Raw genomic sequence first — 24,459 nt, forward strand, 5'->3', positions numbered from 1 at the left:
CTCCAACCTGTTCTCTTCTGCCACCTGCCTTCCCACTTAGGGGCCTCAGTGGTGGTTCACATCGGGACTATCCTCTCCAGACCCCAGGTCATCCTCCACTTTAAAGTTAACTGGCTTTTGTACCTGGCTCTGCTGGGTGCAGAGAGGAATCAGATAGGGTTACAAGATCAAGATCCCCCAGTTTAGGATTTAAAGGAGGCAACCAATCATGTGCTGATAAATGTTAAAACATTTAACTAACTCTTCAGGTGAGTAACGAGAACCCCTTATTTGTAGCATTGCCAATTGCCATGGTACAAATACTCCTACCATGGCCGGTTTCAGACTACCAATGTGATGTCAACCTCCTTGCAAAATTCCTGAAAATTTAACAATTGGCTTTTGTAAGCAGCTACAATTTCTCCAGCACACCACTGGATAATGCTGAATGGCTGAGGCTGTGGACCAGGGCATCAGGGAAGGCTTCCTGGAGTCAGGGGGTGTCTGAGGAAAGCACTTCATCAGAGAAGAACATCCAGGTACAGGGTGCATTAAGGCAAAGATGTAGGGGCAGGAGAGCAGGGTGTGCAAGAATTGGAAGCCAGCTGGGCAGCTGGCACCCAGGTTCAAGGCTGGAATGAGGCTGGGGTTGGGTCACAAGGAGGCCAAGTCAGGGCTCCCTTCTTGTCCTGAGCATGAGGTTTCCTTTGCACTGGGGATGAGTGTGGGAGGGAGACACTCCCCTTCCTGTCCAGCCCTTTGTCTCCTGGGAAAACCTAACTACATGGCATATGGTTAGTGCTCAGGGTGGGTCAGGGCTTAGTGTAGGGGAGATGAGTCTCACCTGGAACAGGTTCTGGGTCCAGCCAGAACCACTCTGCAGACTGGTGGAGTTCATCTGGACAGGGCCCAGCCCTAGCCTTTGGGCAGGAATAGAGCAAAGCTGAGAGACCTCATTCTTAAGCTCAAGAATAAGGACTCACTTTCTCCCCCTCTGGGAGAGCCCTTGCCTTATGGGCCCACTCTGCCTGAGAGAAGGTCCTTCTTTCCCCACCCCACCTCCACCTACCTCCTATGACTTCTCCACCCTTCTGCTCTGCCTGGCCCAAACGGCTCCCCCAGAGGTTGCTCTACTGAGAGTCTAGCTCCAGAGCGCCCCCATGTGACAGGGACCTGTCACAAGCCATGACCCAAATGATTACTCTGCATTGTGCAATGTGGGTGACTTGCCTGAAGTAGTTGTGAAATGCTCACCCCTCACATTCTAGGTTCTATACTTCTGATAACATAGCCAGGGTCTACATTAGTGTTAGTATTTTTGTGATGATATCTTATAGTCTGTCCTTGAACCTTTCTTGCAGGCCTGAGCCTATCTTTCCTACTAGCTACTGCTCAGGTTGAACCCCATCCCAGTTTATAAGGAGCCTCTACCCAGATAAGATCCTCTGCTGGCCAGGAGTGTAATGCTGAGCTCTGACACCCTCAGCCCTGCTCAGACCCGGAGGCAGAGAGCTATACATCATGACTTTTGGGGCTCTTGATTGTGCATCTGTGTTTGGGGATGGGGCTGTGTCCACCATGGGCCCAAGTTCTCTAGTCCCATTCCTTTCAGAAGGGGTACCTCCAGAAGCTGCCCTGAAGACCCCAAGAACTGAGGGCCACAACACATGGAGACCAAACCATGGCCTAGCACCAGGAAGTCTCCCTTGAACCAGCAGCCTGAGATTTCTAAGGACACAGGACCTAGGGGACAGGAGGGGCTTACTCGCCATCTAATCCTGTGGCAGGCACTAGTAGGGTGGGGAACAGAGACCTAAGAGAAACACGGACAGGCCCAGGGCCCCTCTGGACCCCAATCAAACTGCCTGGCCCTTCGGTATGGACATCTGGCCTTAGTGCTCAGTGCCTGGGCCACCAACCTGGTGGGTGAGTTTCCTGACCCTGCTGCCTGGTACTATTTTCAGCCCAAGTAAGAGCAGGATTTTCCACTCCTCCCAGCCCCAGACCATTGTCCAGCAGTGACGTGGAGGGACCTGCCTGCTCTCAAAATATCTCCTCTTACTCTCTGGGCCTCCCTGCCCTCTCCCCACCTCCTCACCCTGACATCACTTCCTGGGGCTGTTGATTCCTGAAGGCCACTGTGAAAGGGCACAACCCCCTGACAGGGACTCCAGGGATTATTCAGCCCAGCTGCAGACTCAAGGCCAGAGAGGGGCGGGGCCTTGCCCAAGGTCACTCAGCAGGTCAGCATGGTGCCTGGATGTACGCCAGGGGCTCAGGCTGCCCCAGCTGCTCTGTTCCCTTTAGTGCAGGTTAGTGCCTTTGTGGGAATCCTCCATCACCCACTCTGTCCCAGCTCTTCCCACTTTGTAGGAGGAGCTGGGGAGCTGAGGCCAGGAACCCAGGGGCCGGGATGGTAGGGAGAGCAGGATGGGAGGAGTAAATGCCTGCTGACTGGCTTACAGCACTGGTCTCAGTGAGGTCTGTGCAACAAGGGCAGGGGCCCTGGCACATAGGGTTCTCTGCTTGAGTGGCAGTTATCCCTGGGCCCAAGAGGGAGGGGGGATCCCACAGACATTCCCACTCTTACTCTCCAAGGTTCAGAAAGGCCCTGACCAACATGTCCTCTAGACACAGTTACTCGAGTCTTAGACCAGGTCAAGCCACCAAAGCTACCCCTCTGCCACCACTCTTGTCATGGCAGATTTGGGCTGATCTGTTTAGAGTTAGGCACATGAGGAAGGGAGCTGAGGTACTGGCCCACATCCCAGGTACCATGCAGGGCCCTCTCACATCCATTATATTATTTATTCTTCACTGCTACTGTGTGAAATCAACATGATGCTCCCCATTTAGTAGATGAAGGGACAGGCTCTGAGAGTTAAGGACTTGCTCCAGGTTATACAGGCAGTAAATGGGTGAGTTAAGATTGAATCCTGGTCCATCTGATGCCCAGATTAGCTCCCTTTCCAGTATCCCATGCCTCTAGTAACCCCTGCAGGGCAGGAGAGTTTGTAAACGACCCTTCACATGATTCAAGATGAAAGGCCATCAGTGAGGTTGGGTTTAAGAGCACCAATTCTATGACCAGACCACCTGTGTCTGAATGTTGCCTCCACTTCCCCCAGCTGTGGTATTTTAGGCACCTAATCTTGCAGCACCTCTATTTTCTCATTTCTAAAAGGAGATACTACCTCCCATGTGGAGTACTAGGAGGCTGACCTGAATTAATACACATGAAGCACTTAGAACAGAGCCTGGCACATGATAAGCATTTACACGCCAAGCACTGTGCCAAGGGAATACGAAGGCAAACCAGCTGGACCCTGTCATCCTGAAGTTGACAGTTTACTATGTAACCACCTTAAGATAAATGATTTGAAGGAAAGGACAGTGTGTCTGGCCAGTGAGCAACAGGGTGTCTGCTGTGGCTGAGGCTTCCCTGGGGTGCGGGAGGAGGGAGCGGTTTCATCCTGGGGTAAGATGTGGGACCACCATCTGCCCTGCCTGGCATTGGGTGGCTTTCAGGCTCACAAGCCCGTGTGGGTTTACAGAACCTTGTCCAGGTGCCTGGCAGTGTAAAAGCAGCAGGGAAAAGTGACAGGGGGTGGAGGACGAGGAGGATGTCCTGGATATCAAGCTTCCAGAGTCAGTCCCTATGGACTCGAGGGCTCCCACCCACCCATGGCAGCAGGCTTAGCCATTTCTCCTTGACTGGTGGTGCCCACCACAGGATACTGCAGCCACCCTTGGTTTAACCAAGAGTCAGAGACTCAGGGCTGGAGGACTGGCCTGGAGCTGGGCCACAGCAGGCAATGGATGGGTGGTTTTTGCCATGTGACCTGAGATCACCTGCCTGCCTTCTCTGGGTCACTTTAAAGCCTGGAGACCTTGCCTCCCACATTCCAATTCTCCCTACCTCAGGGCAGCAGCTGCCTAGATTTTTCATCAAAGACACAGCTGCTTCCCCAGGCACTCCCAAGACTCCCTGAGCCCTCAGTTCTGAGGACTAGAGTGGGGCAGTTGGTCTCCCCTGGGCATCAAGTGACCAGAGAGGTGAAGTGACTCCACTGGCACCACGTAGTGTCTTGGAGTAGAACCAGTTGAATGTCTGATGCTTCTGCCTCCTGTGCTTGGCCAGGAGTGATGGGCTGCAGGGTGAGGGATGTGTTTGCCTTCCCAAGGCATATGTGCTTGTGGTGGGGGGTGAAGGGTTGGGGGAAATGAGCCCCAGAAGCTAAGCTCATCCTCCTCTGCCCTGATGCACCATGTGATGTGGTGAATCCCTTTTTCTCTCTGGGCCTCAGTTTCCAGTTTCCCCAAATGCAACGGACCTTGACTCTATCCAGCCGCTCTACAGTGGCCCAAGCCTCTTTAGTAGAGTTTGCTTCTGTCTGGGTTTCCACTCAGCCAGGTGTCCAGTCTCAGCCCCATCCCAATCAGAAACAATGAGCCAGACCCAGCCAGTCCCCAGGGGCTCACCCCAGACTATTTTCAGCCCTTGGAGTCAGAAAAGGATTTTCCACTTCCAGCACAGTGACTGCCCTGGACCATTGTCCAGTGGTGACCAAGGGATCCGCCTGCCCCAAAATATCTCCCCTGCCCCTACCCTCTGGGCCTTCCTGCTCTGCTTCTCACCTCCACAGCTTGGCATCACTTCCTGGGGCTGTTACTCCTCAAGGCCACTGTGAAACAGCACGTGAGTCCCCTGGGAGACACGACCAGTTGGAATTTATTTCGCCTCTTGGCAGCAACCCCAGGGATTATTTGGCTGCATAGAAGGACTGGAGGCTCTGGGAGGGCTGTGCCTCACCCAGGGTCACACAGCGGTCAGCATGGAGACCACATGTGAGGCCAGGATCTCTGACTTCTTCAGTGCCTCAGCTGCCTTCATTTGCACTAGTCTGTGCCTCCTGGGATGAGAGCTCACCTCGGAAGGCCTGGGGTGGGCATCTGGGGAGAAGCCCGAGTGACGTGGGTGAGAGGGGATATAACTTGGGCTCTGAGCTTGGAACTCCCTGTTCAGTTCTGTGTTTACCAAATGTGGCTTTAGCTTGCATTGAACTCAGAGTTACCAAGTAGCAGCTTCAGGGAAAGAAAGAGGTTGAGGTACCCAGGAAAGCGGAAGCAGGAAGAGCAGGGTTCTGGCCCAGTTCAGCCACCACTAGCTCTGTGATGGCAAACTCAGTTTCCTCATCTGTAAAATGGAACTGTAAAAAGGAGAGTACCTCCTTTCCCAGGTTGCTGAACAGTGAGAATGCAGTAAGGCACAAATATGCAACTTTCTGTTTTCCCCCATCAATGCTCTCTGCCGGATGATGTCTAATTTCCTTTTTCCCCTCTATAAACTACATATTTGGCAAACTTCAAAGCTTTGAGTCACTTTTGGTTAACAACTAAAGTTCATTGCAGTTTAAAATTCCAATCCTCTATTTAATTTACTGCTCCCTCCTCTTCCCCAGTGCTGGGAGGACCCTGCTCCCCCTCCTTTGGGTGCCCCTCTCCTCTGGGTGTTGGACAAGGTAAGGAGAAAAGGGACTGGTGGGTCCTCCCCAGGTCTGCCACAGCCCTCTCTTACTGTCCTTGCTTCTCTGGCCATGACAACCTGGCATCAGTGCCCCTCTGCATGGCGTCCCCCAAACACCAGCTCACACTTTTGTAAAAGAATCTCTTCATTAAACTATCCCAAAGTTACCCAGTTTGAGTATGCCCCATCTTTCCGGCTGAGACTCTTAACTGACACACCCCAGCCTCCCTGAGTGATTTTCCTAGAACATCCTTTCCCCGGCTTGGGGGTGGGGAAGCCCTTTTCCCCTCTCCCTACTTTCTCCCCATTCCCACTAGGTTGGGAACTCACAACTGCAGAGATGTCAGATGTTCAGCTTGTAGAGTCAGAGTGGAGGATGGTAGAGGGCTAGGGTAATAAACTCTGAGAAGGTGTCTGACCTCAATGGTTTTCAGATTTCTTTAGAAAGTGGGTATTTTACCCTCTGTGTGTCCTCAGATTTATGTCCCGAAGCCAAATTCCAAATCAGCAGCCACATGAAAAATCCCACCTCATTGTGGGATTAAACTGTTAGTCAGCCTTTGTGACCAAAGCAATTGCAAAATGTGGGGGAGGAAATTAAAAGTCACCACACAGCCTGTGTAAGTGTGTGTGAGGGGAGGGGCAGTCCTGGCAGTGACCACACAGATACCTGGAGACAAAAGGGCCACAGGTGGGTGGCCAGCCTGTAGAAGGAAGAGAGGGATCAGGAGGGGATGCCAGGAGGTCAGACTAAGACTAGGAGATGGAAGCAGATGGGCTTGGATGGCAGGAAAAGATGGGAGTGGGGAGAGGATCGAACTGCCAGCCCTTTCCATTCCTCCGTTCCCATTCTTCCTTCCTTTCCTTCAGTTTCTCTCCCTCCTCACTCCCTATTTTTCCTCCCCTTTTTGCTCTCTGATTCCAGAATTCCTGGGAGCAAAGAGAAGCAAACAGGACAGTTCAAAACTTCATACCTATTCCTTCATTATGGGTGCTGGCTCAACTCCCATCCCTGGCTGCTTAGTCTACTACTGTGGGTCCCGAGTTCCTGGATGATACCCTGCCGCCCCCTGGTGTCCAGAGCTGGCAGCAGAGGCAGGAATCGGGGCTGGGGTCCAGACCCTCACCTGTGCAGTGATGAGAAGAAAATGATCCACTGGCAGCCTGGTGGTTGGGGAATGTGAGATGGGGGTAGGACTGAGAATTGAAACTGGGAACACAATTTGCAAAATATACCCTGACTTCCGAAACAGGTAACAGTGCCTGACGATGCCATGATGTCCATCTCAGACTAGTTAAGCTCACGCCTGTAAACACTTGTGTGTTTAGACCCACATGGTCCAAGAGAAGACCACAACCAAACTGATCTCATAGTAACACTCCACGAGGACTCCTGTGTTCTCAACATAGGATCGCTGACTGTTCCAGCAGCTCCTTGCTTTGCAAATTCTGACCGATCTCTGCCAAAGACCATCCTTTGACTAACTCCAGCCCTCACAACCCTATAAGCACCCCTTCCCTAACTCCCTCCTTTGGGGACACCCCAGGAAATCCCCTGATGGGAAGTATTTGCTGCAGCAAGTAATAAGCCTGCACCTTGTTCCTGATGGTGCGGGCTGATCAGCATTGTCAAGAGGGTGCTGCCTCTTCCTGGGTGAGTGAGAGCAGGTGACATTTCAGCTCTCCATTCCAGCACACTCACCCCCATGGGCTCACAGGGACTTCCCATCTAGAGTCCTACAGCCCTTATGTGATCCACATGCTGCACTCTGGCATGAGGACAAAGCCCCGAACTGTGGGGTGTTTTATTGCCTCAGAGGAACACACCATGTGCAGCTGCTGGCTTTGTGAAGGCAAGACTGAGGGGCAGACCCAGCTGCTCCACCCTCAGGGCACTGCACCTCAGAGGCCCAGTGTCCCAGCTTGGGGTTTCAAAGGTGCTGACTTGGCCCTCATTGGTTCTGCCAGGAGTGGCGGGTCCCTGAGGACAGTTCCATGATAGCCTCTGACTGTGGGTGTCCCTTTGACTTCCTGCTTACCTTCAAGGAGGCCCCAGATGGTGTCCCCCACCTTCACTGGCTGCCAGGAAGACACCCAAGCCCTGGTGAGTGTTGAGGAGAGGGCTTGCAAACCTGGAGCTAGACTGTAGGCCTTGAGGGCCAGCTGGAGAGGTCTGGGAGCTCTTCTGAAGAGAAACCAGAATCTTCTCCCCTCTCTGAACGTGGGGCTTCTGATAAGGTCTATCCCTCCAACAAGAGTCCCCTCTGCACCTCCCTAACACCCCAGCATAATTTGTATCCTCCCCCCACCTCCAGAGATGGAAAGATCACTCCTCCTAGGCGCCCCCCATCCCTGTGGGAGGGCCCTCCTCATGGGAGCCCTGTCTCCCCAGCTCAGCCCTAGGGGCACATAGCACATCTGCCCTCAGCCCACGTCAGCCACGGGAGGATATGACCATGACCTGGAGTTGGCCCTTCTCCAGGCTGGTACCCCCAGCTCCCTCCCCTGCCCAACTCTAATGCTTCCACCCCCACTGGAAGCCCTTCTGTAGCCCCCCAGAAGTCCTTGCTGCCTCACATGGCAGCCTCCACAACTGGACTCCATCTCCTGGGAGGTGTGATGGAGCTCAGCTGGTCCTCCCAGCAGCCCCCGAAGTTAGGGCTCACCCACCACCCATGAGATGCCTGTAATTTGGATCCCACCAGCACAGCAGCGGATCAAATGCATCTGACTCTCAGTCATGAGGAAGGGGAGGCCCTTGAGATGGAGTGGGAAGCATAGAGTGAAGGGGGAGTCTCAGCCAGCCCTCCAGGCACCCCCCACGTCCTCACTCTAGACCTGCACACCTCATCCACAAGCTTTAATTCCACCTAAACCCAGACACCCTCATCCACAAGGCACAGAAGCACATAAACCTTGGAGTCAGACAGACTTACATTTGAATCTTGACTCTGCCGCTCATTAATCTGATGACCTCTGGCACCTCAATTTCCTCATCATAAAAAAAGGGATAATCATACTCACCTCATGTTTTATTTGTATTGTCTGTCTCTTCCTGAAAGCTCCCAGAGGACAGGGGTCTTTGTCTAGTTTGGTCATTACTTTATCCCCAGTGCCCAGAAGAAAGCCTAGTATATAGTTGGTGTACAATAATTGTTTGTTGAATGAATGAGATTCATAGGAATAATTGAGATAAACCATGTAACCGTTTTGCAAAACATCTAGTACCAGTGGGTACTCATTATATAATTCCTTTCCTTTGCAAAGCAAGTCAAATTAATTATTTCAGGTAAGTTTCACAAGAGCCCTTGAGGCAGGAACCTTATTATTATTGATTCATTCATTCTTTATTCAACAAATATTTACCAAATGCATACTATGTTCCAGATACTGGTATAGGTATTTGGAAATTGTCAGTAAATTAAAAAGAGAGATCCTTCCTTTGTGGAGTTTACATCCTAGTTGGGTGGGAAAGACAAAAGGCAACAGATGTCATAAAATGTAAATTCTGTGGTGTTTTAGTAGGTGGCAAGTGGTGAAACCAGCAGAGCAGGAAGAGGGATTGGGAGAGGAGGGAGGATGGGATTTTAAATAAGGTGGTCAGGTGAAGCCTTGGGAGAGGCTAAAACGAGAGCAGACGTGAAGGAGGTGTGGGAGTTAATGAGGGGCTGTCTGTGGTGAGAGCCTTCCAGGTATAGGGAATGTGAGCACCAAGGTCTGGCTGCTGGAGAAAGGAGGCTGGTGCCTGGAGTGAGGACAGAAGATGAGGAGGCCCGAGACTGGGGGAGTCTGTAGGGCAGTGAATGAGGTGGAACGTCATGGCAGAGATACAACCTGATTTCCCTGTAAGAAGACTCAGTCTGCCTGCAGGGTGGTGAATAAACTATAGTGGGGCAAGGATGGGAGCAGCCAGAGCAGGAAGGAGCTAATGCAGGAATCCAGGCGAGAGATCAAAAGGATTAGAACCAGATGGTAGCAATGGAGGTGGTGAGAAATGGACTGATGCCAGATATATTTTAAAGGAAGAGCCGACAGGATACCTGACAGTTTTTTCCTGCAGGGTTTGGCAGGCAGTGAAACCCAGATCCAGAGGAGGCCCAGTGAGGTGCCACTCAGCTGGTCGGTGGAAGGGTGGAGGAGTGGAGGATGGAGCCAGGGGTGACTGGAAGGTCCCCAGGTCTAGGGCAGAGTGGGAGGAAGGATTCTGCTGCAGGTCACAAACCAGCCCCAAGGCAGCTGGGCATTAATTTGATCAATGACTTTTTCCTCTTCCCCTGAATTCCCCTATGATGGCTTTTAATTGGGTTCATTTGTTCGAGACCAAGGGCTGAGCAGACGCCAGAGTGTTCGCCTATTATTAAGTAGATTAGGAAATGGCCCTATGTCTTGCACAGCCAGGAAAGTCAGAGCAGCTGCACAGCGTCTCTGAGGAGTAACCACCGGCCCTCGGTGCACTGCAGATCCATGCCTTTGTCCATGCTGCCCCTCTGTGCCCAGTGTCCTTGCCCCCTGCCCTGCTCACCTGGTAAATGTCTCCTCCTCCTCCAAGACTTGCTGATCCCCGTCCCTGTCCTCGGCCAGCTCATCTTCTGGGGCAGAGAACTTACACACATGCTGAGGAGGGATGCCTGGCTGGAGGGCCTGCCTCCCAGAGGACAAGCATGGCGCATGGTCCAAGTTGGGGTTGTCAGGGAAGAGGGGCCCCCAAAAAGCATGTACATCATAACCCCGCTGAAGTAAAAGAAGCTTCTCCATTTCCCCTAGTTTCACCTCAGGAGGAGTGTGGGGGTGGGGGGTGGGAGCAGGGAGAGGAGGAGTAGAGAAATAAGTGTTAAATTCACAAAATGGAAACGAGCTGGAAATGGAAACTAGACCCAAGAAAGAGAAAACTGTCCCATGGCATTAACAAATTCAGACTGTTAAAAAAAAAAAATGGTTACTTCCACTTTAGACATTACCTATTGATTTCTTCTGTGAAAGATGAAGGTTTAGCTCTCTTCCCTCATCCTCCTGTTGTAATTTTTGGTTAAATCAATATTCAGTGCTTACATTTTTATGACTTTGAAAGTATTGTTTACAGTTAACATCTAATAGTGTTCTGTGATTACATTTTCTTTCTTGCATAATATTTTGTTTTTCCTGGAATTAATAATGGCCTCACTGTATACCCCTAAGAGGGACATATTCTAAGGACAAGGAGAATTGTAAAGAAATCTTAAACAAGTGTTTGTAATCATATCATGAGTGGCTACTGAGTATTTGAAATGTGGCTCGTCTGAATTGAGATGTGTCGTGAGTGTAAAATATACACTGGGTTTTGAAGATTTGGTACAACAAAAAAGGTAAAATATCTCATTAACTTTTCACATTGGTTACATGTTGAAATGATAACGTTTTGGGTATAATAAGCTAAATGAAATATATCAATCACTAAAATCAATTTCATTTATTTCTGATTACTTTTTAAAAAATTTTTTTAACATTTTTTATTGATTTATAATCATTTTACTGATTAATTTTTTAATGTGGTTACTTGAAAATACTAAATTGTACCTGTGCCTTGCATTATATTTCCAGTGGACAGGTCTAGGCAGTGATCACCAAGCTGTTAGTGTTCCCATGGACGGTCCCATAACACCTGAACCCACTGACCAATATTAACATTACAAAAAAGAGAGCGAGGTGATTGATTATCATGTCTTGCTGACATGGTACAAAAGAAGACACCACCACCTGTGAATTCTTTCCAGAAAATTGAACCTGAATCTAATCAAATTTATTTAACTATCGGTTTTCAGGAAATACAGGGTGTAGAGGACTATGTTAAATGACAACATGGGGATACAATTAGCCAGATTCAGAATTTGAGAACTTTCACAGGATAAATGACTTGTTTCTTCATTAAAAAAAAAGGTGGGGGAGAGTGGAGAATGGCAGAGGAGTAATCACAGGAATAGTAGTTGAAGCCAAGGTCTCGTCTCCCGTCACTGCTTCAAAGATGAGTCCCAAATCCCTAAATGCTTAGAAGCCGTTTGTCTTGAAGGGAAACAGGGGGAGGAAATCTGAAACAGAGAAAAGACGGGACCACATTTTGTTTTTCTCTGCTCTTACATGCTGAATCCGCCCCCTGCCCCCAAATATGTTGAAGTACTTACACCCAGTACCTCAGAATGTAAACTTATTGGAGAAAGTTTCTTTAAAGAGGTAATTAAGTTAAAATGAGGCCACTGGGGTAGGCCTTAGTATGACTGGTGTCCTTATAAGAGGATATTTAGATACAGGCACATACAGCAGGAAGGTGGCATGAAGACACAGGGAGAAGACGGTCATCTGCAAGCCAAGGAGAGAGGCCCTCAGAAGGAGCCAATTCTGTTGTCACCTTGATCTTGGACTTCCAGTCTCCAGAACGGTAAGAAAATTAATTTCTGATGTTTGAGCCACCCCATCTGCGGTACTTTGTTATAGCAGCCCTAGCAGACCACTCAGTGGGGAGAGTACTCACGAGAATCATCCCATCTGTTATAATGTAAAAGGAAGCTGCATTTTCTTTGCACCTATCTCCCCATATGGGAATGCCTAGTGGAAATTACTTCTCAGGGCTGAACTTATCCTTGCTGGGTTAACAGGTTGTCACCATGGTGGGGCTAATCCACTCTAATTGGCCCAAGTTCTTACCTTCACACCCCAATGCTCTTATTTCCACTTCAGGGATTTCTGTGGTTGTTGATGACTTTTGTATCAAAGAACATCATCTGCTGTGTTGGGTGCAGGACTCAGCTGATTTTCTGTCTCTTCATTGTCATCTCTAAATACTATGTGTTGACATTAACAGCCTATGATTGCTTTGTAGCTATTTGTAATCTATCATTGTATAAGGCACCACATCTCATGGTATGTTTGGTGTTGAAGTTTGGTGCATATGTATGTGTGCATGTGTGAGGTGGGATTTGCTGGAGCCACTGCCCACACAGGGCACATGCTTAGGCCAACCTTCTGCAATGGCAATGCCATCATTCACAATCTGTATGACAGCTTCCTGGTCCTCTAAATGTCTTGCACCAGCACCTATGTCAGTGAGGTGGGAGTTTTCACTAAAGTGAAATATTGATAGCATTGCTATCACAGAACCCAATCTTCACTTCGTTTCACTTTCATCCAGTTTGTTCAAGGCAAATCAAGACCCTGCAGCCCCTGCCGCCCTCATGTCAATGCCATTTCTCTTTCCCTTGGGTCAGTAGCATTCATGCATCTTAAACATTCTCCAGGGTCTGTGAACGAGGGTCAGTGAACTGGTGACTTTTCTACTTCAAAGTGGGGTCTATGCTGAACCCCCTATTTAAAGTCTGGGTAACCAGGAAAATGCTAGGTAAAATCCAGGAAAAGCAATGATACTGTAAAGAGTTTCAAGTTTTTATTTTATTGGTGTTTTTCCATTGAGGGATTTTTGTCTCTGTGTCTATTCTATAGATGGTGGATTGTTCGGTCTTTCTCCTAAGAGACTCTTTTCATCACTTAGGGAAGATAGGTAACCTTGGCTTGTGCTTTGCTTTCTCATCTCCTGCACACCCTGTATTCAGGTTTGATTAAGTACAACTATTTATACACTAGACGTTATTGTTTGGTTCCTTTTGTTTCCTGCTCTTTTCCAAATCCTGGACATGCATAAGTCACCTGGAGAAAAGTTGAACACCATGGATTGCTCCCCCAAACCCAGAAGTGCCAAAAGCCTTTAGAAAGGTTCTTTTTCTTATCAGTTCTGTTAGTGGGAGAGGCAGCAGGATTCCACTGAAATGCCTCCCTTCCAACCTGTATAAGCAGCTCAAAGTGGACCCAAACCCTCCCAATCTTGTCCTCTTGTTATCCTAGCTTTTTTTCTTTTGGCCTTTCTCGTCCACTTCTGCGAGTGGCGACATCGAAGGGCTTCTGCCAGTCGTGTCTTCAAGTGGTGGCAGATGGACGTGTTTCCATGCAAACCAAGCTCCCTGATGATGAGGACATTTGTGGTCGTCTTTACACTTCCCTCTCCAGGAAACTGGGGCTTTTTCCTTTGAGATGCAAATTGCATTCACCCTCTCCCAAACTTTGGAGAAAAAATTAACTGGAAACAACAATTCTGTTGTTTTTATATGATCATTTTCAAAGAAGTATAGCTAACTCTGTTAGTATTTTTCTGATCTGTGAATTGCCAAAAGTCAAAGTGAGCATCGTGTATGTCAATACAATAAAACATTAGATAATGCAGAGAACATAGGACAACACCACTATTTTGGCACCATTAATGCCCAAACTTCAGTAACAGAGGATGATTAGAGGACTAGATTGTGCACAATATTATCTAAAATGGCATCAAATATTCTGGAAAAAAAAACCACATTTAGTTTCCCCTGCAAATTTTGTCATTTGTCGTTTAAAACCATTGCATATAAAATTGGACAGACAATTCATTTTTAATTTTACAATGAGATTTAGCATGGAAACATCAGCTGAATACTGACAATAATAGCTATAGAAAAGGTGTGTGGGTCTACTTAAACTTTGTCTCACCAATAAGACTGTAAGCATCATTAGGCCAAGGATCGTTCCCTATACTTCCTTCAATTCTCTGATGCTTCTCCCCTTTGTAGTTCATATAGATGACATATACCGTGTTCAGGAAATGCCAGTTGAATTGGAACATCTTATACCACTATTCAGATAAAACAATAGTTAAAGAAAGATGTTGATTATTCACTCTGTGGTAGGCACAGTACTAAGAGTTTTATATGCATTATCTCAGTTAATCTTTAAAGACCATTCAGGAGAACAGAACTATTCTACCCCTCTTTTAATGAGTGACTGGCCCACTGAGCAGTAAAGGTGTGGCTTTGTTCAGCATTTTTCATTGTTCCTGTTATCAGGCCACAGGACTCCAGTTCTAGTTCCTTTCCTTACAGATTGGGTGACCTTGGAGAAGACCAATGATCTCTCTGAGACTCAGTTTCCTCCTCTGAAAAATGAGAGTAATCATCTGTTCTATATAAGGCTTAAGAAGATTAATCTGTTAATTTATGCAAAACTACTTAGAAAAACAGTAAATCTCAATACAAAAATTTTCAATTTTTCTCAATAATGAGACACTGTCAAGCCCCATCACTTGGAGCAGTTGTATTAAATCTTGGTTTAAGAAAGTGATGCATTTCTTTTTCATTTTATTTTCAACTAAATAATGCATTCACTCAGTTCAAATAAACAAATATTGAAAGGTAATCAGTGAAGACTCTAACTCATTAATTCTATTAAACAACCACCATTAACAGTTTCTTCATCTTTCCAGAAATCTATGTGCATATATAAGCCCTAAAAGCTGTGAGGTTTTTTTTTTAATTTATACACAAAAGGCTGCATACTTGTACATATATTTCTAGCTTTCTTCTGTAGATTTCTTAAATGTCTTTTCACACCAATATACAAAAAGCTTATTTGTTTTGTTTACAGTAATAATTTATTTAACCAGTTCCCTATGAATAAGCATTTAGGTCATTTCCAATCTTTGGATATTGATTTGTTGATTTTTTTTTTTTAAGAGCTGAAGTGAAAGAAAACATCATTTCTTTTTTCATTATGAAGTTTAAACTAGTTAACCGAACAATAATGTCTGGCTATCCCTCAGATTCAACAAGTCTGGTTTAAAAGAGACAGGCATCTGTTGGTACCCAGTGAAAGATTTGCCTCCTGGTCTCAAGGTTCAAGGCTCATGTAATTTGGCTCCTTGCTTCTCGTACTGATTTTGTTACCCTCCCCAACCCCCTGCAGCAGGCAGTGTTGCAGAGGCCAGTGAGGTTCCAGAGGTAGTTTGACAGCAGACCTCTGTGGACTGTCACCTCCTTTACCACAGCCACTCTGCTCCTTTTAAAGCCTGCCAATTTCTGAATCAGGAGCAGCTCTGGTGGGTGTGGTGGGAGGGAGACAGGCTGAAAATAGAAAGTCCTCAATTTTGCCTCAGAAGTGCTGAGTTCTAGTCCTGACCAAGATTTCCTAGATGTGTAACCTAAAGCAAGTTATATAATCTCCCTGCACCTCAGTTTCCTCATCTGTAAAATGGGAATAATCAGAGTAGCTCTTCAGACTCCATGTACAAACGAAGCAATATAATGTAGGTAAAGCCCTTAGAGCAATGCTGGCTCAGAGCACGCATGAAATCAATGGTAGCATGTTTTATTAGTAGAGCTCAGAAGGGTAAGCAGGACTCACTAAGATGATAAGGAGAGAAACAGCATTCCAAAAGGGGAACAGAATGTATGAATAGCAGAATTTACAAAGTACGAGCCCTCAGAGCCAGCCATGGGAGGGAGGCAGAGCAGGGATTATCAACCCAATTTTGTAGTTGAGGAAAATGAGACCCAGGAATGGGCAATGACTCACTTACATCTCCCATCAATATACATAGAGGCAGGAGAGGAATTCCGAGCACCAAGGAAGAGCTGCCAAGGTAGAAATTCCTGGGTCATGAATTTGTGGGTTAATACCTCTTGGGCAGCTGGAATGTGGTAGGAATGTGAAAGGGGGAACTTCCAGGAAGTGGTGGCCCTATTCAGGACATGAGCTGCCCATGGATGCTGGACTGACAGAGCAAATAGGGGCAACATGGGGCTCCTGGACCTCAGGAAAGGGGTTGGGGGTCTTGGGACCATGAATGGGGCTGAAGGAGCAGCCCTTGACTCGGAGAAGAGGCTACAGGTGCATCAAGGCGGGGGGCTGACAGGAGCAAGGGAAGCCTCAGAAGTCATTGGAAATACCAGACACATCTTGTCAATTCTGGGTCTCACTAGACATCTGCCAGGTGCTAAGGCTTCTGAGGCCACAGGCAGAGGCAGGGAGAGGGAGGAAAAAGTGGGAGAGGAAGAGGAGGAAGCATGTTTGCTGCCAGAAACAGTTTAAGGAAGGGCTCTGACCTCTCCTGGAGTCAGGAGGATGGGGCGTGGCTCCTGGTCCCGGCTCTGAGCCTGCAGCCCTCTCCTTCCTTCTCCCAAGCCTGTCTTCCCTTGGTCTCAGTGACACCACACTGCTCTGATGCCCATCTTATTGCTCTGGCTGCTCTTCCTTAGTCTCATCCCTGGACATCTCCTCTTCCTTCCTTTAACTGATGGCTCCATCCTAAACCATCTTCTCTGTCTTCTCTCTCCCATTAAGCAATGTCACCTCCCCTATGACCTAGAAAACCAAACGTGAAGCTGATAAGTCCCCCAGATTTGTGTCTCCATCTCATTGTCAACTCTGGGTGATGGCATTTTATTTTATTAAAGAGCCACCAAGATTCTCTGACTTGATGTGGGTGCAGTGATCAAACCACATGCCTAAACTAATTGCTTAGAGAAGGCATTTCCAGGTGCTGGAGAGCTGTCTCCATGGAAATCAGGTGAGACTCTACGTATCATCTTGGGGCAGTGGATGGACCAGGCAAGAAAGGCGAGGGCTGAGGACTTGGGGGAGGACACTGGAGGGAAGTCAGGGCCATCAAGCCAAACCCCCAGCCCCCAACTTCAACACAATTTCCCCTCCTCTGCCCACCTTGGAGAACCAGGGCTCGGCCTATTGGGAGTAAACAGGGCTCTTCTTCCCCTGGGGCAGGTGCTGTAGCAGGTCCCTGCTTATGACCCTCAGCACTTGGGATTCCTTACACCCCTACAGCATCTCACTGAGGGTACCTGGGACTCTGCCTGGGGGCTTTCTCTGGCCATTTGGAGCACACTTGGCCAGAAGTCCTGAAAGTTTAGGGATCAGCCTGCAACCAATTTCAGCTAGAGTTGATAAATAAATGCTCCATATTCCTTGCCCCTCAGGTGGGATATCTCTGAGGCATGTTCTGTGCCACCTGCTAGAGGTTCCCAGTGGGATTAACCCCCCGTGATAATCTCATTGACCACCCTGAATTGGCTCCCTTCATTTCCCTGCTTCACTTCCCCAGGCCCTTACTGATGCTTCTGGGATAATCTCAGAAATTAACTACTTGTGCCTGAATCCTTGCCTAGGGTTGACTTCTGGGGGAACCCAAGCCAAGATACCCACTCGGTCTTCCTTATATTCACTTCCAATCTGCCTAAGCACTGCTGATTCTACCTCCTAAAAAGTCCCCACAATCCCCCTTCTAATCAGCTCCTCATTTATCACCCCTCCTTCATCCCCACCACCTTAGCCACTTGCTGGACTACTGGCCCAGCCTCCTCATTGGTCTCCTCCTCCTCTTCTGCTCCTCTCCACAGCAGCCATGACAATTTGTTCTTCAGTTTAGGATGTTCAATTTCTAGTCCCACCAGCAGAGCATAAAATTCCTCTCTCCCCACACCCTCAGTAAAGTTGGTATCATCAAGTTCATTCATTTTTGCTAATCTGATACGTGTGAAATGGTATTTCACTGTGGTTTTAATTGAAATTTCCCTAGTTGATTGTGAGGTTGAACATATTTTCAAATGTGTATTGGCCATACTTGTTTTCTGTGAAATGCCTGCTCATGTTTTTTGCTCATTTTTCTGTGTTTTTCTGTGTTTTCTATGTTTGTTTGGTTTTTTCTTATTGGTATCAGGACTTATTTATATATGCTGGAAAATAATCCCTGTCTATTCCATGTTACAGTACTTTCGGTCTGTGGTATTTTTCCTTAGAGTTTTGGATTAATAGAACTTAAAATTTTTTATTATATTTAAGTTAATCAATTTTTCCTTTATGATTTATCTTTTTTGTTGCCACTTTTGTTTTCATTTAAGAAATCTTTCCTTAATCCTGGCACATAGTAGGAATTCAATAAATGTTTCTTGAATACAAAGTATGATGAGAGCCAAAAGGAGAGACTGGCTTCTGTCTGAGCGTTACAAGTGTTGGGCTAAAATGACAGGGGCTTATGGTGCTGTCATGAAGATGAGGGCGTGGGGAAGATTACTGTAGAGAGGAGGGCACTTCAGTCATCAGAGGGGGGAAGTCCAGGGAGCAGTAGGTCTGACATGCAGGAGAACGACTGGGCTGGAGGTGGGAACTGTGAATGTCCAGCCCACAGGGGTAATTTAAGGAGAGCCACTGCCCCGCTCCAGGGAGAATGTGCTGAGTGAGCAGAGAAGAAGGGGAAATGAGCCCTGAGAGGAGTCTAGGCAGCAGAGGCAGAAGGATGTTGTGGGGGCCACATGAGGAGTTCTTAACAGTGTCCCTGGAGTGTCTTCCTGGGCACTCCTTCAGAGGCTCAGAGGTCACTGGGTCCTTGGAGGGGCCATCTTGGGGATGCTCTCGGGGCAGAGACTAGATAAATTGGCTGAGGACTGCAGAGGAGGCAACTTTTCCAAGACCATTGGCAATGAAGGGAAGAGGCGGGGCAGTGCCTGGAGGGGATGGCTCCATGGCTTGGGAAGACAATGGAGCATGTTCACAGGCCAGCAGGGATGGAGACCAGGAGAGCATGGGGTTCCCGAGGGCATGGGGACCTGGCTGCAGAAGTAGAGAGCAGCTCTGCTGGGGCCTTCACCTCAGATGAAAGAGGAGCTATCTCTGGGGAAGAAGGATGCTGAGCAGAGAGGTTGGGGCAGGAACTTAAGTGAGCTCCATCCACTGAGCCTGGCCTTAGTCCTAATGTCTGCCTCACACAGGTGAGAAGAAGTGAGCATTTGGTAAGTAAATTTTCTTGGTAAGTCAGGTAGCAGGTAGGTTGGGGTATCAGTGAGCTAGAGCTTGAGGAGAGGGAAGACTTGGAAGGGCCACATGAGGGGAAAGGAGAGAGCTTCCCTAGAGCTTTCTAGGGGCCCAAGTCCCTTGATTCACAAGCAAACACCTTCTCCCCACAAAGGACTGGCAGCAACCCTCCCCTCTTGAATCAGACAAGACCTTGCCTCAAGGCCCCGTCAGTCAGGGGAAGATGGGTACGACCACAGCCCATGACACCAAGTATCTCCAGTTCTGTCCTCAGATCTCCATCCCCCATTCCCTCCCTGGGCCACCTGCCAACATCTCTTCCCAGACTGTGGAACAGCCTCCTAGCTGGCACCTGCTGCCACCTTGTCCCTCCTACCCAGTCCTATTTTCCATCTAGCAGTGGAGAGATCGATTGAAATGATATTTGATATACAAATATCGAATCATTATGTTGTACACCCAAGACTGATAGAATGTTATATGTCAACCATACTCCAATTAAAAAAAGATACTTGATTGTGTCACTCTGCTGCTCTAAATGCTTCCATGACTCCCATGGTTCTTCAGATAAAGGCCAAAGTCCTGACCATGGCCACAAGGCCGTGCTAGGCTAGTGGCCACTGCTCCTCCAGCCCCATCTCCCAACAAACCTCCTAACTTGTGGGGCCCATCCTGCTCTGGCTGTGCTTCATTTCCTGGGTGCCAAGCCCTTTTCTGTCTTGAACTCTCTTGAGTTTCCTCTGCCTGGGACTCTCTTCCCCCTCACCATCACCTGGCTGAGGTCAACTCCTCTCTCTGGTCTCAGCTTAAATGGCACTTCCTCTGGGAAGTCTTCCTGAATCTCCCAATTTAAACTATATGCCTTCCCCTCCCATCTCCCTTATAATCTCTCCTCTAGCCCTTCAAGTTAACTGCTTAGCACTTACTGCAATGCATAATTTTGTCTTAATTTATGTGACTATTTAACATCTGGGGTCCCCCCCAGATGATAAACTCCATGAGGCCAGTGCTATCTCGACTGTCCTACTGATTTGCATCCTCAGTCCTAGCACAGAACCTGCAGCATCATGGGAACTCAGTAACTGCTGACTAAAAGCTGCAGTGGTAGCCAAGAGGAAGGGATGGCTTGTCTGAGAGCTACAGGTCAGGGGAGGTTTCAGAGATGAAAGGGAATTAGAGGCCACCATCCATAAGAGATCTTAGGAGGTAAAAGAAAAGAGAACAAAGAGGAGGAGGAATGTTGACACATGAGCACCAACTATGTGCCATATCTCATTATGCCATCCCAGTGTCACTCCCTCCTCCACCCCGTCTTTAGTGTGATGTCTCACTAGCTGGATGGATGACCGGGGGTAAAATAATCCCCTTGAGCCTCAGTTTCTTAATCTGTGAAATGGATTTGTAACACTAAACTCCTGGGATTGTTATGAGGATGAGGGAATAGTGTATGGTGTGGAAAGTGCCACCAATCCATGCTTTCGGGATACTTGGGCTCTGGATTCAGACTGTCTGGGTTCAAATCTCAGGTCTGCCACTTACCAGCTGTGTGACCTTGGTCAGATCACTTCATCTCTCTGTGCTTGGGTTTCCCCACCCATAAAATAAGGATAATAATACTTCTGGAATTGCTATGAGGATTAAATGAGGTTATGTATTAAAACACCTAGCATGATACCTGGCACATAGATGCTCAAGAAATATGTTGATGTGGGCATTCAGGCCATATTCCTAAGGGCACCAGGACAGTAACCATTAATCCAAGTGGCATAAACAATTGAAAAAAACTAGGACATCAAGACATATGAAATATATCTCATGTGGTTTGTGGTGTGAATCCCACTACTTTAGGCTCATGCCTTGCACTTACATACTTGACTGCGTGAATCAAATAAAATGTACACTAAAGGCTAACATTTAATGATATGTGCACATGTATGTAAGTGTAGGCCTATAGAGAGAGGAAAGAAAGAAAGAGAAAGAGAGAGAGAAAGAAAGAAAGAAAAGAAAGAAAGAAAGAGAAAGAAAGAAAAAAAGAAAGACAGACACCATCATCCCTCCCTCTCTACCAGAACTGTAGAATGTCAGAGCTAGAAAGTTGGAATCACCACTTAAGCCCTCACCCTCAGTACAAAGGGGGAACCTGAGGCCAAAGGAAGGTAGGAGAGGTGAAGGAATCTGGGCTGGAGTCCAGAGGTCCCGGGTCCCAGTCCAGAGCGCTGGCCCCTGACGCCCGCTGCCTCTTCCAGAACTATCTATCACCTCCCTTGGGTCTCCAGCGGCCGGCAGCCCAGCCCGTCTGGGCGGGACTCCAGCGCGGGCTCAGCGGCCACCTGGCCACACCCCCTTCCCGCCCCAGCGCTCTCGCGGCGCGAGGAGCCCGGACGCTCTGGGTTGGGGCTGCGGCCGCTGCCTACGCTGCGCCTCGGTTGGCTAGTTCGCCTCCCAGCGCCGGAAAGAGCGACGTCCCATCCCAGGCCCGGGGCACTGGTGCTGAGCGCCCAGGTGAGGGCTGTGTGGGGCGGGGGACAGACGGGCAGGCGGTGCCGGCGCGCGCGGGTACAGAGCAGGTCTGCCCACGTCAGGCTCGCATTGCGGCCCCAGGTGGGGTTCCCGGGGATGAGAGTGTGGGTGTTGTGGGTCATGTGTGAGAGACTGGTGTGGGCAACGTGTGTGTACTAGGTTGTATGCAGTTAGTGCGTGGTGTATGCTTGGTGTGTCGAGTGTGACCAATGAATTGTGGTGTCGTCCGCTTGTAAGAAGTGTGTGTGGTCCCTATTTATAGATGTGAGTGACTGTGCTTGGGTAACCCTGGGGTTTCATTTGTGTGCTCACCGTGTGCGCTCGCTGTGTGGTGGGAGCCATCACACCATGGTGCATGCATGCGTGTTGTGACTGTTGTGAGATGTATTCTGTGTATGGCATATCCATGGCCCTGTGTAGTATGCCGAGCCAGGTAATGGAATGTGAAAGGCATTTGTGCAGCTCTTACCTACTTCTGACAATGTTTCCCATGACCCTAGGGTGGTTCTGACTTTTCCACCCAACACCCCTAAGGGCTTGGGAGAGTGAAAGCTTACCCCAGATCTGGGTGGAGAAAGTACAACTAGTCCCATGCTCACCATCCCACAGGCGCGCACGCGCACACACACACACGAAAAGTTTTTTTGAGGTCTCATTGTTTAATCTTCAAAATTCATGTGGATTTTGCATTCCTGTCTGTAATATTCCTGCATTTGTTTGAATGTAAAAATACTGTTCTGGTAAGTTGACTCAAGCCTTGGTGATGAGGTGGGTTTATCCTGCTGGGAGCCCTCTGGCTCCTGTAGAGTAGGAATCCCCTACCTGTCCTCCAAACTGAAATGGCAGGACTTGGACCCCCTGGGGGAGTGCGGCCGTGTGGTTTGTATGTGGTATGTGCTGTGTGTGCATGTGTGCAGCAGAGTTGTGTGGTGGGAAGCTGGAGCTGTGTGTGAAGGAAAAGGTCACAGTGGCATGGGGGTGCGTCTTGCAAGGGGGAACCCTGGTAGGGTCTGTCTTGGTCATTTCTAGTGCAGGGGCAGGGAAGCTTGGCTTCTGGGGAGGAGCTATGACCATCAATGTGGTTCTTACCCTTCCAGTGGGAAGGAGGTTCCTATAGCAAGCCATTACCTGGGACTGTCAAGGTGGTTGTGTTATCCAGGCTTGGTTTAAACCTCAGCTCTGGCACTCTCTACATGTAGGACTTTGGACAAAACCTTTCTGTGCCTCAGTTTCCTTCTTTGTACAATGGAGATGTTAATAGTATTTGTTACAAGGTTATTGTGAGGACTGACTGAGTTCCTGGATATAAAGGACTGGGCACATAAAACCCTTAACCGGTTATAAAACTATGATGATGGTGATGGAGCCCCCATGTAAGAAGGTCCCTTCCTGCTCTAAGAACTCTCAGTTTCCACAGAGCCAATGATTTCTCATGAGCTGGGCTGGTGGGAATCTGAGAGCCTGTCATTTAAGTATGTCTGGGGGATCCATTCCTGTCCCCAGACTCTATCACTGTTGAACTCTCAGTGATTATCTGGCTTCTGGGAAGATGAAGTCTGAAAGGCTAAGATGCTGCGTCTCTGGCAGGGCCAGGGATGGGGCTTGGGAGAGAGGCTGGGGGAGATGTGCCAGGGCAGCTATGGGGCTTGGATGGAGGCCTCTCTCCTGACAAACACCAGAGGAACAGAAAAATGCTGGCCTGTGCCCTTGAGTGTGTGTATGTGTGTGTGTGTGTATGTGTGAGTGTGTGTGTGTTTGGGGACTGTCAGGGGCAGGGGCAAGAGTGCCCTCTGTCTGGAATGAGGAAAGTTAAGAGCAGGATTAGGGATGTGTGGCCAGGCCAAGGCAGGCCCTGGGAGCTAGAGGGAGGCTGCGACGTCAAAGTTAGAGGAGGTGGGTCTGAATTCCAGACTGAAGTGGACCAGGAGACCCCTCAGCCTGGGCTTTGTTTGTGGGGGGAAATGTTTGCATTGGCAGAGCAAGATCCCTTGTTCCTGGTGACTTCACTGGGGCAGTTGAGAGAAGGTGCCCTGAGGCCTTGGAGGAGGAGGGGACATAAAAGGCAGTGTCTGGAGCTGTGGAAACATATTTAGGGAAGGCATCTAAATGTATCTGCCTTGGTGGCGGGGTGCCGTGATGGGTTGGCGACGAGGCTCAGGCCAGGGCTGCTGCAGACCACTGTCCCCACTGTCCCCAGGCAGGGAGTGCTTTAGCTGAGGAGGCCCTGGGTGCTGCTTCACGGGGTCTAGAGGACAGAGCCCTGCTGAGCACCAGGAGGCCCTGCCCAGCCCCCACTGGCTGGGTGACAAGGCCAGCTCTCTGATCTCAGCTGTCAGAGGTGGGTTGGAGTGATGATGTCACTTCTGTCCCTGATTTCCTTTGATCCATAATTCCAGCTATAATTGTTTATGATTCTCCAGCCCTGGCCCTAAGAGTCTATAATCTCAACTCAAACATCCTAACAGTCTATAATCCAACTCCAACTTTCTGTTCTATAGCTATAACATTCCCTGATTCCAGTTCAGGTGTTCAAGGATTCTGACCCTGGCTCTTGAAAGTCTGAAACTTTCAAGCTTATAAACTACCAGGATATATGTACTAGAAGTCACTTCTGCAGAATTATTTGAGAGGCACCAGGAAAGGGCCCTCCATAGCCAGCCACAACCATTGGAGCTGCTCCTCTGGGGTGAGGGAAGGTCCCTGGTCCATGGCTACCAGGTGCCTGGGTGGGGTGACAGTGAGCCCAGAAACTCCTCTTCATCAGGGCAGTGGAAGTGCTTGGT

The 24,459-nt window shown here is 48.6% G+C and overlaps 1 protein-coding gene across 2 annotated transcripts in view; it reads left to right on the forward strand.

Moving 5' to 3' along the window:
• The first annotated feature begins 67 nt into the window (after positions 1 to 67).
• The window catches only part of P2RY6 (pyrimidinergic receptor P2Y6), a 53,767-nt gene continuing 29,375 nt past the window's right edge, over positions 68 to 24,459 (forward strand). The window contains exon 1 of one of the 2 annotated variants that reach the window (XM_074372593.1): positions 68 to 11,915. The gene's annotated coding sequence lies outside the window, so the exon portion shown is untranslated. Of the gene's footprint in view, positions 11,916 to 20,790; positions 21,659 to 24,459 lie in introns of those variants that run through there. The other variant, XM_010973100.3, reaches the window with a different exon arrangement.

This window comes from Camelus bactrianus, chromosome 10, assembly GCF_048773025.1.
Source record: "Camelus bactrianus isolate YW-2024 breed Bactrian camel chromosome 10, ASM4877302v1, whole genome shotgun sequence".
Lineage (NCBI taxonomy): Eukaryota > Metazoa > Chordata > Mammalia > Artiodactyla > Camelidae > Camelus > Camelus bactrianus.